General features: G+C 39.1%; 1 protein-coding gene across 3 annotated transcripts in view; it reads left to right on the top strand.

Annotated features, from left to right (window-relative positions):
- FANCC (FA complementation group C) overlaps positions 1-17,649 on the top strand; it is a 275,783-nt gene that overhangs the window by 64,704 nt on the left and 193,430 nt on the right. The window lies entirely within an intron of this gene.

Raw genomic sequence — 17,649 nt, 5'->3', positions numbered from 1 at the left:
AGCTTCTAGTTCCAGTTCTCATTTGGTCCACCTAATCTTTGTTTTCTTTCCTTGTGTATCCATGATATCTTTTGTAGCCTTTTTGTAACCACCCCCCATTTGACTTGGGCTAGTTGTGTGAGTTTTTGTTTTGCAACTGAGATAGTGCTAGTAGAATCTAATATAAGAGAGTCTTGTATAATTAAAGTCTTGAAGACTCTTTGGGTTCTAAGACTCAAAAAAATAAAGTCAAGGTCTTGTTATCAGTGCAAAATAAGTGTATGTCAGGTAGCCTTTAGTCAGTCAGTATTTTCTTCACTTCTAGGCATTTATTAACTTACTCACTACCCTTCCCTTTTCTAGGCTAAAGAATGTCTGTATCATTTCATCTTTTCTCAAAAAAGAAAAAAGTTTTGTTGTTTTCTGACTCTTTATTCATCGCATTTTTCTTCAGTTCCTTCATACAACCTTAGGTAGCATACTGGACTGGGTGCTAGGAGACCTGGATTCTGTTCTTGCTGGGACTCCAACCAGATGGATGGTCTAAGGAAGGTACTTCATTCCTCCTTCCCCTGTTATCTCTTCAGTGAAGTGAAAGGGTTGGGCTGGATCACTGATTTCCAACTTGTAGCTCTTACATTCCTTAAAGGTAATATTAACAAGTTCCAGGGATTAGGATGTGGACATATATTCAATATTTTGGAATGGGAGAGTACCATTTAATTTACAATAGATGAGATGGCATGTTTGAACCATTTTAAAAACTTTTTGTTCCATATTCTTGATAAGGCATTAATGAAGAGGGTTAAGAAATCAATCTACTTACCAGGCATTTACTATAGATGAAATAGATATACCTTAATGACTTTAATTCATTTCTGTAAACTCAGTCACTAAGTGAAAAGCTAGTGAAGAAAAAACTACTTCTGTTAATTTTAATGGGAAAATTTATGAGGTGTTTCAACCTAACCTAAGATACCCAAACATTTTCCACAAATAGACAAATATATCATTGAGCAATGAAAACATTTTTATGTAAGAAGTAAACAATAATTTGAAAACAACTACAGTTTATACATAAAATATAAATAAAATGTTGCTTTCTTGCCTCAATAAATAAGAAGGGCATCTTGACAGGCTGTGTCCACTTTTTGGACAATGACGTCTTTTTTTCCCCCCTCATTATATGACCTTTCATCCCCCTGTGAAGAGGGAAGGAGCCATTCTTTGGAAGATGGTAGAGTCAGGTGCTGGGTTTTCAGGCATGTATTCAATATCAGGAGTGCTTAGTGATAATTTTTTTTCTTTCGGACTTTGACAGAAGAAACTTCTGATTGTGAAAACCGTTGGCATCAAAGAAGAAGTATCTTGGGGAACAAAAAAATAGCAAGATATAAGTTTGCTTCCGTTCTTGTAGTCTGCAATTCTTATACCTCTTTGTAGGATGCTGTTAGTTACCTGAGGCTGCTGTAACAAATGACTGCAAATTTAGTGGCTGAAAGCAACAGAAATGTATTATTCGTGTATAGTTCTGGAGGCCAGAAGTCTGCAATCTGGCAGGGCCGCTCTCCTGCTGGGGACACTAGAGGAGAATCTGGTCCTGGCTTCCGGTGTTGCCAGCTTGGCATTCCTGAGCTTGTGGCTACATCACTCCAATCTCTGCCTGTCTTTACGTTGCCTCCTCCTCTGTGTGTCTGTCTCTGTGTGCCCTCTCCCTCTCTCATAAGGATACATCTGATTACTTTTATGGCTTACCTTGATAATCCGTTATAAGTATTGATACTTCCTTTCAAGATCCTTAACTATCACATCTTTTGCCTTACAAGGTGAATATGAATTCACTCCTTCAAAGTAATAATTACAGGTCCCAGGGGGACCTTACATTTGAGAGGGCTGTCATTTAGCCTACTACAGATGAGGTGGCATATTTGAATGATTTTTAAAATCTTTTTGTACTGTGATATTCTTGACAAAAAACTGCTGTGTTGTATAAATTAGTGAGTGTTCTTTCTCTGAAATCATAATGTTGATATATTACCTTTGATGATTTATGTAGTGTGCTATGGGGTGAAAAGGTCATATAATGAGGGGGGAAAAAAAGGAGTCATTGTCCAAAAAGTGGTATATCTTTTTAAGAGCCCTAATGGCAGGAAGTCATCACCTGAAATCTGTGTTTGCCTACCACACTTCACCCTAAAGCTGGCTTCTGTGTGGTTGTGAGATGGCTCCCAGCAGCAACTAGAATTCTTATTTCCTTTACATCTGACAAAGAGAGAGTCTTTTTTCAGTAGCTCCTGAGTGAGAGAAGAGTGTTCTAGCATGGGTGAGGGAGTGACATTTTGGGCCAGATAATTATTGGTCTTGGGGGACTGTCCTGTGCATTATAGGATGTTTAACATCATCGCTGGCTTGTACTCACTGGGTTTCAGCAGCACACTCCTCCAGTTATGACAACCAAAAATATCTTCAAACATTGTCAAAGGTCCCCTGTGAATCAAGATTGCCTCTGATTGAGAACCAATCAGAGCTATTCTTATCTCACCAAAATCTACTGGGTGGGAAATTTCGGGTCTTGTTAGGAAGGAGGAATGTAGAAAATGGGTGTTGGAGAGGTAACTGCAAATTTTCACTATACCTGAAATTCTAATGAGGACCAAAATTGGGTCAAATATAGCAGACCTACTAAATTTTATTTTAGGCCCTTGTTGGTATAGTCTAACATTATGGTCTTTTATATTGGACAAATAAAACCCAATATTATGCCTTTTTTTTTTTTTTAATTCTATGGGCCTGTGAATCACTTGTTGGGGTTTTTTCTGCTTTACTTACATCAACTAGTCAGTTGCTCTTTATCTTAGAATTTCATTACATCTAAGGCGTAGTAGAGGTTACACATACAATGGCTCATAAATAGAGTACCCCCATCAGACCAATAAAATGTAACAAAACTAAATGACTTACAAGCTAGAATTTATGTGAATTGTTCAAGTGAGCCTGGGTCAGGGTTTTTGTAATTGGCAATAACTAAGAGCTTCATGAAAGCCTGAAGGGCTACAGAAAGAACCCTGTTTTTGCCATGGCTTTAGTTTTATTCTGTATGTATGCAGCATAGCAGAAACAATGTCATACTTTGATATTGGATAATAATATCCCATAAATTGTCTTTCCCTATGTATTTTCTTCTTTATTCTACTAGTATCTCATTTGGCCTCCAGCTTTGCTGGTCTAGAACTTCTGTGTTCATTTTTTTTTTTTTTTTTTTTTGCGTTACGCGGGCCTCTCACAGTTGTGGCCTCTCCCGTTGTGGAGCACAGGCTCCGGACGCGCAGGCTCAGCGGCATGGCTCATGGGCCTAGCTGCTTTGCGGCATGTAGGATCTTCCCGGACCGGGGCAGGAACCCGCGTCCCCTGCATCGGCAGGCAGACTCTCAACCACTGCGCCACCAGGGAAGCCCCTTCTGTGTTCATTTTAAGCTCCTTGAGGGGAGGGGGAGACTATTGTAATCATCTTTAAATGAGTTTGGAAAACAAAGCACAATTCCCTAATCTTAGTATTGTGCCTTGTATGGTTTAAAATTTGACTGAATAACTTGACATATTATCCTTTCCAGGCCCATTAGAACTACTATAGGTTCTCCCCTTGAGTTTTCTCTGCTTCTTGTAAAACAGGTAGGGGAAGAGTTCTAGAAATAGTGGTATTCACTGAGATAGCTGAAGCTGGATAGGAGAGAAAGAGGATATTGACAGTAGCAAGACTCATTTTACTGTGGTTATTAAAGCAAAAATGATGAAACAACATCAAGTTCAGATAGCAGCTAGTAATAACTAGAGCTGACAGTGAACCCTGCTGGCATCAGCTCCTTGCCTCACTTCTTTTGCTGTATAATGAGTCTTGGTCTGAAGTTGGTTGTGATACCATGATGGTGAACAAGGCATCCAAGGAAGTCCATGTTTGATGCTGCTGGCAGAAGCGTGGTGGGCAAGGAAGAGAAATTTAAATCCAGACTGTCATTCCAGGGAGGACAAATCTCTTGTTGCTAGAAGTTGCTGGAAACATTTAAGGTTCTGCTTTTTCAGGGAGTTTCTTGGGGTTGTCTCTAAAATGAAAGACGGTCACTTCACTTTGTATCCACCAACAGTTAAGGGAAGAGGCAAAATTCTTGTGGGACTTCTGAATCAGCTTGGGTGTGCTGATCTGAGCTGCTTAATTCCCCATTGTCTCGGCAGGCTGTCCGGTCTCAGTGAGCTCACCCGGAGCTCCAGCAGCTTTCTTCTTAAGCCTTGTGACCCAGCAGATCCAGTGATGTGCCGGGTGCTTTCTGGTAGCTTTTGAGATTTTCTTTTTACAATTAATATTCTAGTTTGTGTGGGTTTGTTTTTTCTTTTTCGTTTTGTTTTTTTATAATTGAAGTATAATTTACTTACAATGTTATATTAGTTTCAGGTGTACAACATAGTGATTTGATATTTTTGTACATTACAAAATGATCACCACAGTAAGTCCAGTTACCATCTGTCACCATACAGAGTTATAACAATATTACTGACTGTATTCACTGTGCTGTATATTACATCCCCATGACTTATTTATTTTATAAATGGAAGTTGGTAGTACCTCTTAGTCCCTTTCACCTGTATTGCCCATTTCACTTCTCTGGCAACCACTGTTTTTTTCTATGTATCTATGAGTCTTTTTCTGTTTTGTTATGTTTGTTCATTTGTTTTTAAGATTCCACATGTAAGTGAAATCATGTTATTTGTCTTTTTCTGTCTGACTTATTTCATTTAGCATAACACCTTCTAGATCCACCCACGTTGTTGCGAATGGCAAGATTTCATACTTTTATATGGCTAAGCAATATTCCATTGTGTGTGTGTGTTTATGTGTGTGTGTGTGACATCTTTATCCATTTATCTATTAGTGGACTTCTGGGTTGCTTCCATATCTTGACTATTGGAAATAAAACTGCAGTGAACACTGGTTTGCATATATCTTGTTGAATTAGTGTTTTTCTTTTCTTGGGATAAATACCCAGAAGTGGAATTTCTGGACCATATGATAGTTTTATTTTTAATTTTTTGATGAACCTCCATACTGTTTTCCGTAGTGGCTGTACCAATTTACATTCCCACCAACAGCATACTAGGGTTCCTTTTTCTGCACATCTTTGCTAACGTTTATTCTTTGTTATTTTTTTGACGATAGCCATTTGACAGGTTTTGATTTGCATTTCCCTGATGATTAGTGATGCTGACTATCTTTTCATGTGCCTGATGCCTGTCTGTATGTCTTCTCTGGAAAAATGTCTATTCAGGTCCTCTGCTCATTTTTGCTCATTTTTTAATTGGATTTTTTTTTTTTTTTTAACATATTGAGTTGTATGAGTTTCTTATATGTTTTGGATATTAATCCCTTACTGGATATATCATTTGCAAATGTTTTCTTCCATTCAGTAGGTTGCCTTTTTGTTTCATTGGTAGTTTCCTTTGCTGTACAAAAGGTTTTTAGTTTGATGTGGTCTCCTTTGTTTATTTTTGCTTTTGTTGCCCTTGCCTGAGGAGACATATCAAAAAAAATTCCTAAAGACTGATGTCAAAGAGCTCATTGCTTGTTTTCTTCTAGGAGTTTTATGGTTTCAGGTATTAAATTTAAGTCTTTAATTCAGTTAAATATACTTATTTTGTTGGACTATTTTATAATATTCCTTTCATCTGAAATGAATTAGTGGTTTGATGGCTGACTTTTAGTTGCCTTTATTGGCATTAGATTTCTTCATGTACTTTAGAATTTTGGTTGAATGGCCTATTTTGAATGAGATATATTTTTTAATTGCTTTCATTCATTCATTTTCCACCTATCTTTCTCCCTCTCTGCTCAGTCTTTTCTTGTTCAGCAATTTATAGTTGTCTCTGACTGGCTTCCACAGAGCCCCAGTCTAGAACTGCAGTGGTGTTTCAGTTACTTGGGCAATCACAGGCTGCTTCATTGAGTTCCTGGTCGGTCTATGTTCTCCCTCCTCCCTAGGCCACAGCTCCATATGAGATAACCAACTTTCTTTCAGGAATGGAGGAACCCTCCTCCAGTTTCACCTCTGACCCTGCCTTCAAGTATGATGCTAGGTCTGAGTCTGTCCTTTGTGGGTTATGGTTAGCCACCAAATTGTGTAGGTCTCATGCTTCCAGTTTCAGTGCCTGTTTTTGGATCCTGAGCTTAGCGGGCTAAAGGCTTTAACTTTGAGGATTTACCTCACTGTGTTTCTGCCCTATATCAATTTCACAGAAATGTTTATATTGTTTTTGAGCTTGCCTGCATCCTCTTGGTTTTCTCTTCTTGTTTCCTCTCTCGTTACTGTGTTTGGAGTAGAGGGGATCCATCAAAGAGTGAATTTACTTGCCATCTTAACTGGAGGTCACGTGGGCTGAGGGTTTAAAGGAAACAAAGTCAGATATTTGGTTTTACATAGTACTAAAAGCTAACCACAAAAATGCTTTTCTGTGTGACTTCAGTGACCATTAGCATACATTTATTTAAACTCCTCCTTCAGAGGCTTGCAGCCCCAAAAAGATCCGTGGGATTAAGCATGATGCCATAGTTCTCTACAAGGATTTCACCTTTTATTTTTTTATACATATATAAATTTATGTATTTATTTTTGGCTGCGTTGGGTTTCCGTCACTGTGCGCGGGCTTTCTCTAGTTGCGGCAAGCAGGGGCTACTCTTCGTTGCACTGCATGGGCTTTTCATTGCGGTGGCTTCTCTCGTTGCGGAGCACGGGCCCTAGGCGCAGGGGCTTCAGTAGTTGTGGCACGCAGGCTCAGTAGTTGTGGCTCGCAAGCTCTAGAGCACAGGCTCAGTAGTTGTGGCATATGGGCTTAGTTGCTCTGCGGCATGTGGGATCTTCCCAGATCAGGGCTCGAACCCCTGCATTGGCAGACGGAAGAGTCTTAACCACTGCGCCACCAGGGAAGTCCCTTATTTTTCATTTTCATGGTAATTTTAAGAATTCAGTTCTTTCCAAACACCTAACTGCCCACAGTTCTAACTGAATAGTGTCTTAAGATGTCAGTGCCTGCAGTTGTGCTTGTCTTGGCACCAAGTGGCACTTCTTTTAGATGCTGAAAACCGAACAGAGGTGAAAACGTAAACAATGTGTTTGAATGGGAGAGTGAGAGATTGCTGTTTCTTCCTGGGCGAGGTGCCCCTTCTTGATGCTCCCTGCAGCACCCCGTGTTTCCATCTCTCCCAGTCCTTCTCAGAAGGGATTATGTTTTATCTGTTTGCAGTTCCTGATTTCCTCATTAGCCATGGGTTGCTTGAGAGCAGGTAACACTGCCATCTTTTTTTATTTTTATTTTTTTGCGGTACGCGGGCCTGTCACTGCTGTGGCCTCTCCCGTTGTGGAGCACAGGCCCTGGACGCTCAGGCTCAGCGGCCATGGCTCACGGACCCAGCCACTCCGCGGCATGTGGGATCTTCCCAGACCGGGGCACGAACCCGTGTCCCCTAAATTGGCAGGCAGACTCTCAAGCACTGCGCAACCAGGGAAGCCCCTGCCATCCTTTTATTTGCAGTGTTTTTAGAGTTCCTGTCGTATGGTAGTTTTCCAATAAATGTGTGGGATTTTTTTGTTTGTTTTTGTTTATTTAGTAATAAATTATGAGTAGAACTAAGGGTGGAAAGAGGCAGAAATAACTTGCAGCCAAGTAGGCAAAAAGATTTCTAATATTTTTATATCTATTGTGCTCCTCAGCCCATTTTTGTTATCTGGTCTCACCGAAAGCTCACAGTCTTACTGTCAGTTAAGTGAATTGAGGACAGGAATGCAAGGAAAGTAAGTAACCACTATTTCTAACAGAATGTATGTGGGAAGACTGGTATTTTTCAAGTCCCAATACTAGGTCTTTGGTTCTCTGATGGAGAACAAGGTCAGGGGTTTCTATCTGAGCAGCTTCAAAGGTAAACCACTCATGAAGGGATGCTTCTACTTGGAAGCCAGATCCAGGGTGCAGCTCTACTTCCCACCACGTGGCTAGGGACATGGGTGGGAGAATGGAGCTCAGTAAATCCCCAGAAAGTTATCTGCTAGATTAAACTTCCCTAATTCTTGGCGAAGTTGAGTGAAGAATGTGTATACTCTGCACCTGGATTGCAGTTGCCTCCTCTGATTCCTTAGGCCCAGATTTTGTTTATGATTGGGGTTTGTTTGAAATTATCTGCAAATTTCAGGTCTGTGCTTTTGGTTAGAGTAGCTCAGAGGCCAGACACTCCTGACTCAACAGAGAAAAAGCCAGCTCCTCCTAGTGGACCTTTTCTTAAAACCTCATTGTTTTTAGGGGAAAAAAAATATCACTTGTTTCTCTCATAAGTGCTTTATGGGAACAAGAATATTTTATTGTGAATTTTTTTAGAACGCTACAAACAAAAAGACAGATTGATCACTTCTACTTAAAGTAATGAAGCAAAGAAACATTAAAGTAAATTAAAAATACTGGTATCAGGTTTTCAGTAAGGAAGAGGAGGAATATTGTCAAGTTTAGGCATAGTTGAGCATAAATTTCTTAACTTTATATTTGATTATATTTATGGAGGTTTTAAGTAGTTTCAGACAAGACGGTTGTGCCCCTAGTTAGTGACATTGATTGGAGGCTAGGTGTTTGATTTGTCTCTTTTCTTTCTTCCATAAACAGTGTGTTTTCTAGCATTCTGTCCCATAAATCTATGTTTGGTGCTTATTTCATGGGAGAAGTGACTTCAGTTGACTCATGCTCAGGGGAAATGAGGAAAAATAAAAACCAGTGCTTTTTATCAGGTTGCCACTTTGAGTAGGTTATGGTCTGTATTTGGCATGTGTAGACTTACCTCTCATACCTCTGGCTTGGAGATTGTGCAGACTAAAAGGAAGCAATTTCTAACTCTCTTGGCCCCCCTGACAGGTACAGTATGCAGCCATTTTTGATACTATGAGGTTTATAATGAGTGTTGTTTTAAATGTTGACAATCTGGGAGCTACACAGCGTTCTTTCAACACAAAATCAGTCAAAATTTTATCTTAGTCTCTCCTTTACAACAGCCTTAGTGGATTTGTTTGTTTACTTATTTATTCACACATTTGTTCAACAAATATTTATTGAGCTTCTACTGTGTGCCAGCTACGTACACAATGGTGTTTTTCAGAATGTGTTCAGCAAACTAGGTTCTGAGGAGATGTGCCAGCTAGGACACATTTGACTGTAAGAAAACCCAATGAAAGGTGACTTAAGCCAAAAGGAAAATTTCAAGATTGGCTCCTTCATTCCCTCAGCTGTGCTAGTGAGAAGAGCCTGGTCCATCTTTCTGCTTTGCTATTTGCAGCATGTTGGCCAGTCCCCTCAGGCTTACTTGCTTGATTCCCAAGGTAACTACTGCTGTTATTTTGTGTCACATGAAGACTACAGTGTCTAATATGGAAAAAAGTGAATTTATTTAAGATTGAGAAAAACTCTCTCAATAATCCTCCAGCTGAAGTTCTTATTGTCCAGAGTTGCATAACATTGCCCATTCCTACAGTTAGTTGGAAGACAAATGGAAATACCATGACTGGTCTGCACCAGCCATTCTCAAAATGTGGCATTGGGTATCTCTGAGACTCTTTCAGGAGATTCACAAGAGCAAAACTATTTTCATAATAATGCTAAAACATCGTTTGTGTTTTTTACTAGTCTAATTTTCTCACTAGTCTACAGTGGAGTTGTTAAGAGGTTACATGATATATGATGACGTCATTGCTCTGGCAACTAATAGAATATATTCTTGGGTTTTAAATTTTCTCAGTTTTAATTTCTAACGTGGCAAATATTGATAAATATAACTCACTTAAACAAAAGCTGTCAGTAATGTCCTCAATAACGTGTATGAGTATAAAGGGGGCCTGAGAACAAAATGTTTGAGATCCACTGGTCTTCATTAATCAAGATTCACCCCTGGCATTTGGGAATATCCCAGCCTCCCCCAAGACTCAGTGGCTGTGAGATTCCTGGACAAAACTGATTCTGTTAAAAAAGAAGCAGTAGAGGAGTTAGGCTGTTGGATGGGCAACCAGCAGTGTTTATAGAACCATTATGAGGAGGGGGCTTTGGCAGGGAGGGCATGGCTCAGACCCAGGGTGTGCTCCAGGTCCTGCCTCTGGTTTGACTGGAGCCACCCCACCCAGGTCCATCCTTTCTTTTTTAATTGTGGTAAAATATACATACCATAAAATTTACTATTTTAACCATTATTTAAAAGTATACAGTTAAGTGGCATTATTACATTCACATTCTTGTGCAACCATCACCACCATTCATCTCCAGAACTTTTTCATTTTCCCAACGGAAACTTTTTACCCGTTAAACAATATATCCCCACCTCCTCCACTTCTCCCAGCCCCTGACAACCACCACTGTATTTTCTGCCTCTGAGTTTGACCATTCTAGGTATCTCCTATCAGTGGAGTCATACAGTATTTGTCCTTTTGTGTCTGGCTTATTCCTCTTAGCATAACGTTTTCAAGGTTCATCCATGTATCAGAATTTCCTTCCTTTTTATGACTGAGTAATAGTCCACTGTCTGCATATATTCATTGTGTTTATCCATCTGTTGATGAACATTTGGGTTGTTTCTACCTTTTGGCTACTGTGAATGCTGCTATGAATATGGGGAAACAAATTATCTGTTTGAGTCCCTACTTTCTTTTTTTTTTTTAATTAATTTATTTATTTTTGGCTGCGTTGGCTCTTTGTTGCTGTATACGTGTTTTCTCTAGTTGCGGTGAGCGGGTGCTACTCTTCGTTATGGCGTGCAGGCTTCTCATTGTGGTGGCCTTTCTTGTTGCAGAGCACGGGCTCTAGGGCACACGGGCTTCAATAGTTGTGGCTTGTGGGCCCTAGAGCGCAGTCTCAGTAGTTGTGGCACACGGGCTTAGTTGCTCCACGGCATGTGGGATCTTCCTGGACCAGGGCTCAAACCCATGTCCCTTGCATTGGCAGGTGGATTCTTAATCACTGTGCCACTAGGGAAGCCCAACTTTCAATTATTTGGGGTATGTACATAGAAGTGTATCATATGATAATTCAATGTTTAATTATTTTAAAGGAACCACCATACCATTTTCCACAGTAGCTATACTCTTTTGCATGCCCGCCAGCAGTTGAGGTTCCAGTTTCTCCACATCCTCACCAACACTTGCTATTTTTTGTGTTTTTTGATGATAGCCAGCCTAATGGGTATAAAGTAGTATCTCATTGTGGTTTTTTTTTTTTGCGGTATGCGGGCCTCTCACTGTTGTGGCCTCTCCCGTTGCGGAGCACAGGCTCCGGACACGCAGACTCAGCGGCCATGGCTCACGGGCCCAGCCGCTCCGCGGCACGTGGGATGTTCCCAGACCAGGGCACGAACCCGGGTCCCCTGCATCGGCAGGCGGACTCTCAACCACTGCGCCACCAGGGAAGCCCTCTCATTGTGGTTTGATTTGCATTTCCCTAATGATTAGTGATGTTGAACTTCTTTTTATGTATTTATTGGCCATTTGTATATCTTTGGAGAGATGTCTGTTCAAGCCCTTTTCCCATTTTTTAAAAACTGGGTCATTTGTTTTTTTGTCATTGAGTTATAGTTCTTTGTATATTCTGGATATTAATCCCTTATCAGATATATGATTTGCATTGGTCTGTCCATTTTGTATGTAGAACTTTTACACAAGATTTCATTTTGCTAAATGATTTTTAAAAGAGCTTTAAAGCTCTATATCACTCTTGTTATTTTCACGTTTGTCATCCTAGGTGTTACACACTGCACTGGTTTAGAAGGTATAGATGGTAGGACCTTGGTAATTACTTCAGTGCTCATGATTAATTTACAATAACTGTTTTAGAATTTCTCACACTATTCAAAATGTGGCACTGGCTACTCTTATTTGCACACGTGGCTTTATAGATTACCTCATATTTGCCATGAAAGAAAACGATGATTAAGGCTAAATGATTTTCTAAATATTTTTTCTTTCATCCATGGCAGTTGTATACTTTGAAAGAACTTTAAAGGTACCAGATTCTTCATCATATCAGCTGAGTAGGGATTCTTTTTAGACTTTTCAGAAAATCTTTAAAAGGTTGAGTTCTAAGATGTTTCTAGATGGAACCACCATTTGAGATGTGAAAGTGTCATTCAACCAACAGTAATGCAAATGGAGGACCAGAATATCACAGGTTAAATTATAGAATGTTTATTTTTCCATCCTGAAATCTGGTAACTTAGGAGGGGAAATAATGTCATATAATGTTAAGCAAGAGGCTGAAATTGCTCATGTCATTACTGGTCACTGGTCCTAGCACTGTGGTAGACTGGACATACTGTGCAGCCCTGCTTGTGGCTCTTTAAGTCGGGGCTGCTGAAATGCTCAGGTGTTAACATAGAACTTTAGGAACCCAGTTTGCTTTCTGAAAGATAATTTGAGAACCACTGGCCTAGGGCTGTCCCATGCCAGGTTCTTAAACCTCTTGATTTCTAAATTAAGGGAAATGTTTTTGTTTTTAATGAATTAGGACGCTTTGTTCCAGCCTGTCTCCCAATTGTTTCTTCACTTTTTGTCATCTTTCTTCAGACAGTACGTTAAGTGTTTTGATGCTTTTATTTCCTTCTTCTACTCTAATGAATTGTGCCTGGTGAAATCCATATACCTTGTGTCGACATGTCTCTGAAGCTTTTGAATATATCCTTTTTCTAAAGAATAGAAGTCAACCAAAATGGGGGAATCTTTTAGCCCTGAAGTATTACTTCTCTCTCACCTGCTGTACTTTGAGTCTGAGTATGAACCCTCATAGACATTGAGGGTATTGAGGGTATGCAATAGTGTATCTTTGTGCCATGTGATTTGAGTTCATAGAATAGTACTTGGCAAGCAACAAAGTAACTTTTGACCAATTTATAGGTGAGAGGGAAAGGGCAAATGCAGTGATCCCAACCTGACACCATTTTGACCCTGTCTCTTTTGGGTATCTCAGGTGTTTGCTGGACCCCAGAGCTGGTTTCCCTTGCCACTTTACTCCTCCCCCTCCCACCTCCTGCTTTCCTCTGATCAGCAGGAAACAGGGACATGAACAAGCACATGGGAATCTTTCACAGGACAGTCATTTCCATTCAGGTGTCTAGGTCTCTCTGCTCATAGGACTTTCCCTTTAGTTCACTCTTCATAAGAATTTCTGAAGGTCATTTTATTTTCTTTTGGATATATATACTGAGGAGACTAGCAATTCTGTTATTTTTAGTCTCTATGTAGAGAAGGTGAAATCATTGTTTGATTCCTTAGGAACCTGTGTAAATGTACTAAAAGAGAAATATTCAAGAAATGAAAAAGGGGATTTCCTTCTAACTTCCCATGCCCTTTGCTTTTGCTACGTTAGTATACATTAGTATATGTGTGTGTGTGTGTGTGTGTGCGCACAAAATACTTGTTAAAATCTTGAGTTTTGAGGAAATATGTCATTGAACGTCCACCTTTCTTTTATGCTCTTAAATAAAAGATGCTAAACAATATTTCTTTAGTCGTTTGTATGAAATGAATATAGGCATAGACGTCCATGTGAGGGCATATACACTCAGCAGGATCATAAGAAAGCCAAGGATTTACATTCAGGGCAGTATCAAGGATTTTGGTACCAATCAAAAGATGTGGTATCAATCAAAAGTATAGTTAGTTCTCAGTTGTGTAGTAAGTGTGCAGATTAACTGGTATAAAAAAATCAGTGCATTTGTGAAAAAAGTTGAAATCACTATGAATCTGAAGAATCACCCCCATTTTACAAGGCATACCTTTCTGTCTTTTTTTTTGATACATGGACACTGCCTCATACATGAGCACAGACCATCTCATGCTCTCACCAGTTATCCTCCCCTGCGTGGTAGATTGGATGTCTCTCCCTTCCTGTGGCAATGGCCCTCACGGGGCAAAGCAGTAGCCATATAGCTAAGGGAAGGCAGATGGAGGGAGAAGGCTGTGGATTTTCTCTTCCTCAGAGCCAGGATTGGGATAATGGGGACATTTTGAGGACAGGAATGAAGAAGAGGAAGCAAGCACTGGAACTGTATCCCTGGCCAATTCTGGTGTTTTTAATATTTTCAAACAGAGAACTCAACTAAAAAATAGAAAATGCAGACTATTTCAGCAATTTAAAACCTTTTATTATGTTCATCAAGTACTTTACGTCTTGATTCGCATTTACAAACTATACTATGTTTTCTTTTTTTTCCTTACCTTTGGGGTGATATCTGTATGGCAAATATGTAGCTAGAAGTTAAAACAATTTTTCTTTAGTTGTGGAAATAATACATGTAGAAAAGTACATAAACATGATTTACACTTTAATAAATTATTAAAACGTTAATACATATGTAACTGCCATCCAGGTCAATAAATAGAATATTGCCAGCATCCTGAAAGCCTTTCTCACATACCCTCCCAATAATACTGCTTCCTTTCCTCTAAATGTAGCAGGTTTCCTGGCTTTTTTGGGGGTAATCACTACAGTTTAGTTTTACCTGTTTTTGAACATTATATAAATGAATCATACCTTATATATTTTTATGGGTTGGTTTCTTTCTCTCAGCCAGTGATTGTCAGTTCATCTCTATGACTGTAGTAGTAGTTTCTTCATTTTTATTGCTCCATAGTATTCCCTTGTATGAATATTTTATTTATTCTCTACTCTTGATTGGCATATAGGTTGTTTTCAATTTAGGTCTATTATGAATAATACTGCTACGAGCATTCTACTAGTGTACATAAATACATAAGCTTAGAGTGTGCTTTGAGGGAAAACTTGTAATTCATGGATTTTTGTCTGATTATCCTATGATTTACCGAGAGAAGTGTGTGAAAATTTCCTATGATTGGAATTTATTATTTTTCATTGTAGTTATGTTAATTTCTGTGTTATATTTTAAGCTTTATATGTTGTTCTACATTCCCATGTTATTGTGTACATGTAAATTTAAATTGTAACGTATTCCTGGTAAATTAAACATTTTATCATTATGAAATGATTCTCTTTACCTCTAATAATGCTTTTTGCGCTAAAGTGTATTTAAATTGAAGCTATTTGATTTTCTTTTTTTAACGTCTTTATTGGAGTATAATTGCTTTTCAATGTTGTGTTAGTTTCTGCTGTATAACAAATTGAATCAGTTATATGTATACATATATCCCCATATCCCCTCCTGCTTGCGCCTCCCTCCCACCCTCTCTATTTGATTCTTTTGGTTAGGTTAACATGGCATTTTTTTTCCTTATTCTTCTTTTAGCCTCTCTGTTATCCCTATATCCTTGTGTTTTAGATGTGTCTTTTGTAACAACATTTAGCTTTCTAAAAAATTCAAAACTGATAATCTTTGGTTTTTACTTGTAGAATTTAATGTATTTGCATATTATATAATTACTGATATATTTGAGTTTAAATCTACCATCTTATTGTGTGCTTTTTATTTATTTTGTCTATTCTATATTCCTTTTCTCTCCAGTCTTGCCCTTTTGGGGGTTAAGTGTTTTTTACTATGAATTTTTCTCCTCTGATAACTTGGAGATTCTATACTGTCTTTTATTCTTCCGTTAGTGGATGGCCTAGAAATTATGGTATGCCTTTTTGAGTTATTAAAGTCGAATGTTAACATTTTTATCCTCCTTTTCCTGGAAAACGCAAGGACTTTAGAACTCTTTAAGTCTGTCATTCTCCTGGCATATGTACTATTGTTTTTTATATTTTAATTTCAGTATATATATGTATAAAACCCCAATAATACTATTCTTATTTTATATCATAAGTGTTAATTTAAAATTTCACATGTATTTATCATTTTTTATTGTTTTTTTATTTCTTCTGACATCTCTAGACTTCCACCTGGCATCATTTTCCATCTGCCTGAAGAGCGTCCTTTAGAGCAGGTTTACCGGTGACAGATTCTTTCAGTGTGTCAAAAGGGCTTTATTTTACCTTTATTCCTGAAGAGTATTTTAGCTTGGTGTAGTATTCTAGGTTGGTCCTTTCTTCCTTTCATTGCATTGAAGATAGGTTTTCTAGCTTTTTCTCACTGTATTTCTGTGTATCTTATCTATTCTTCTGTATTTTTCCATTGTTTTTACTTTCCATGTTGAATTCTGGATAGTTTCTTCTAATATATCTTCCAAGTTTATCAAATCCCTTTTCAACTGTGTTTAATTAGCTGTTAAACCCATCTGTTGAATTCTTAATTTCAGTTTTTTTTTAGTTCTAGAATTCCTGCTTTTTTTGTTTGTTTGTTTGTTTGTTTCTCATCTACAGGGTCATTTTTTTTTTATAGTTTTCAGTTCCTTGATGAAATTTTGGCTTTCATCTTCACAAGGGACCCTCTTAGTTACTTTATAGTTTTTGTCTAGTTTTTTTTTGTTTTTTTTTTTTGCGGTACGCGGGCCTCTCACTGTTGTGACCTATCCCGTTGCGGAGCACAGGCTCCGGACGCGCAGGCTCAGCAGCCATGGCTCACGGGCCCAGCTGCTGCGCGGCATGAGGGATCTTCCCGGACCTGGGCACGAACCCGTGTCCCCTGCATCGGCAGGTGGACTCTCAACCACTGTGCCACCAGGGATTTGTCTAGTTTTTGAACTATCTTGAGTACCTCTCTGTTTTGGGGTTTTTTGTTGTTCTTGTCCATTGTTTTTGGATTCTTGTTCATGTGTTCTTTTCTTCCTGTGTGCCTGTCTTTAATTATTTAATTTTGTTGGATTTGAAAAATTATTTTCAGAAATAACTAGAAAGGTATGATGATATTATTTTTCTCCAGAGAGGAATTTTGTTTGCATCTTGCAGGTACCTAGCAGCACTAGCAACCTGGGACCACCTTAATTCAGTTTCAGTTTCATAGTTAGGCTGTAGTCTGTATGCAGGCTGGTTTGCTTCTGGGTCACCCATACTCTCAGGGTGGACCTCTGTGGGTGTAGTCCTCAATGTGGGGTGGTTTACGAGGACCTCACTTTGACAGGCCTGGCCTCCTACTTTTACTCTCTAGCAAGGCTGTCAAAATTGCTGCTTTGTCTTTAAACTACCTCTTCAGGATCAGAAAAGCCTCCCTAGGCCTGTGCCACCTTATGTGCCAAGATCTTTCTCTGAAAATTCCACACTATCTTGCTGTTTCTTTGGTGATTTTTCAATTACGTTTTTATATTTCATGTAGCTTTATAGAATAACTTTCAGCAGGAAGGTTGGTCTCAACTATATAGTCTGAAATAGAACTGAAATTGGGTGCAATTTTTTTTTTTTTTTTGCGGTACGTGGGCCTCTGACTGTTGTGGCCTCTTCCATTGCGGAGCACAGGATCCGGATGCGCAGACCCAGCGGCCATGGCTCATGGGCCCAGCTGCTCCGCGGCATGTGGGATCCTCCCCGACTGGGGCACGATCCCGCGTCCCCTGCATCGGCAGGCGGAGTCTCAACCACTGCGCCACCAGGGACGCCCTGGGTGCAATTTTAAAGGAAGTATGTTTGCATTAAATATAGTCTGTATCATACGTTTTTCTACCTCACCTATCCTGGTTAATCAAGAGAACTTATTATAGACTTTACCTCCAGCTATTTTAGAGTGGCTAGAAAAGCCAGATAAAATGTATTTGGAAGATACTGGAGAACTAT

This window comes from Phocoena sinus, chromosome 6 (assembly GCF_008692025.1).
Source record: "Phocoena sinus isolate mPhoSin1 chromosome 6, mPhoSin1.pri, whole genome shotgun sequence".
NCBI lineage: Eukaryota > Metazoa > Chordata > Mammalia > Artiodactyla > Phocoenidae > Phocoena > Phocoena sinus.
Note: the sequence above shows the minus strand (reverse complement) of the source record. Positions and strands in the feature narration are given on the sequence as shown.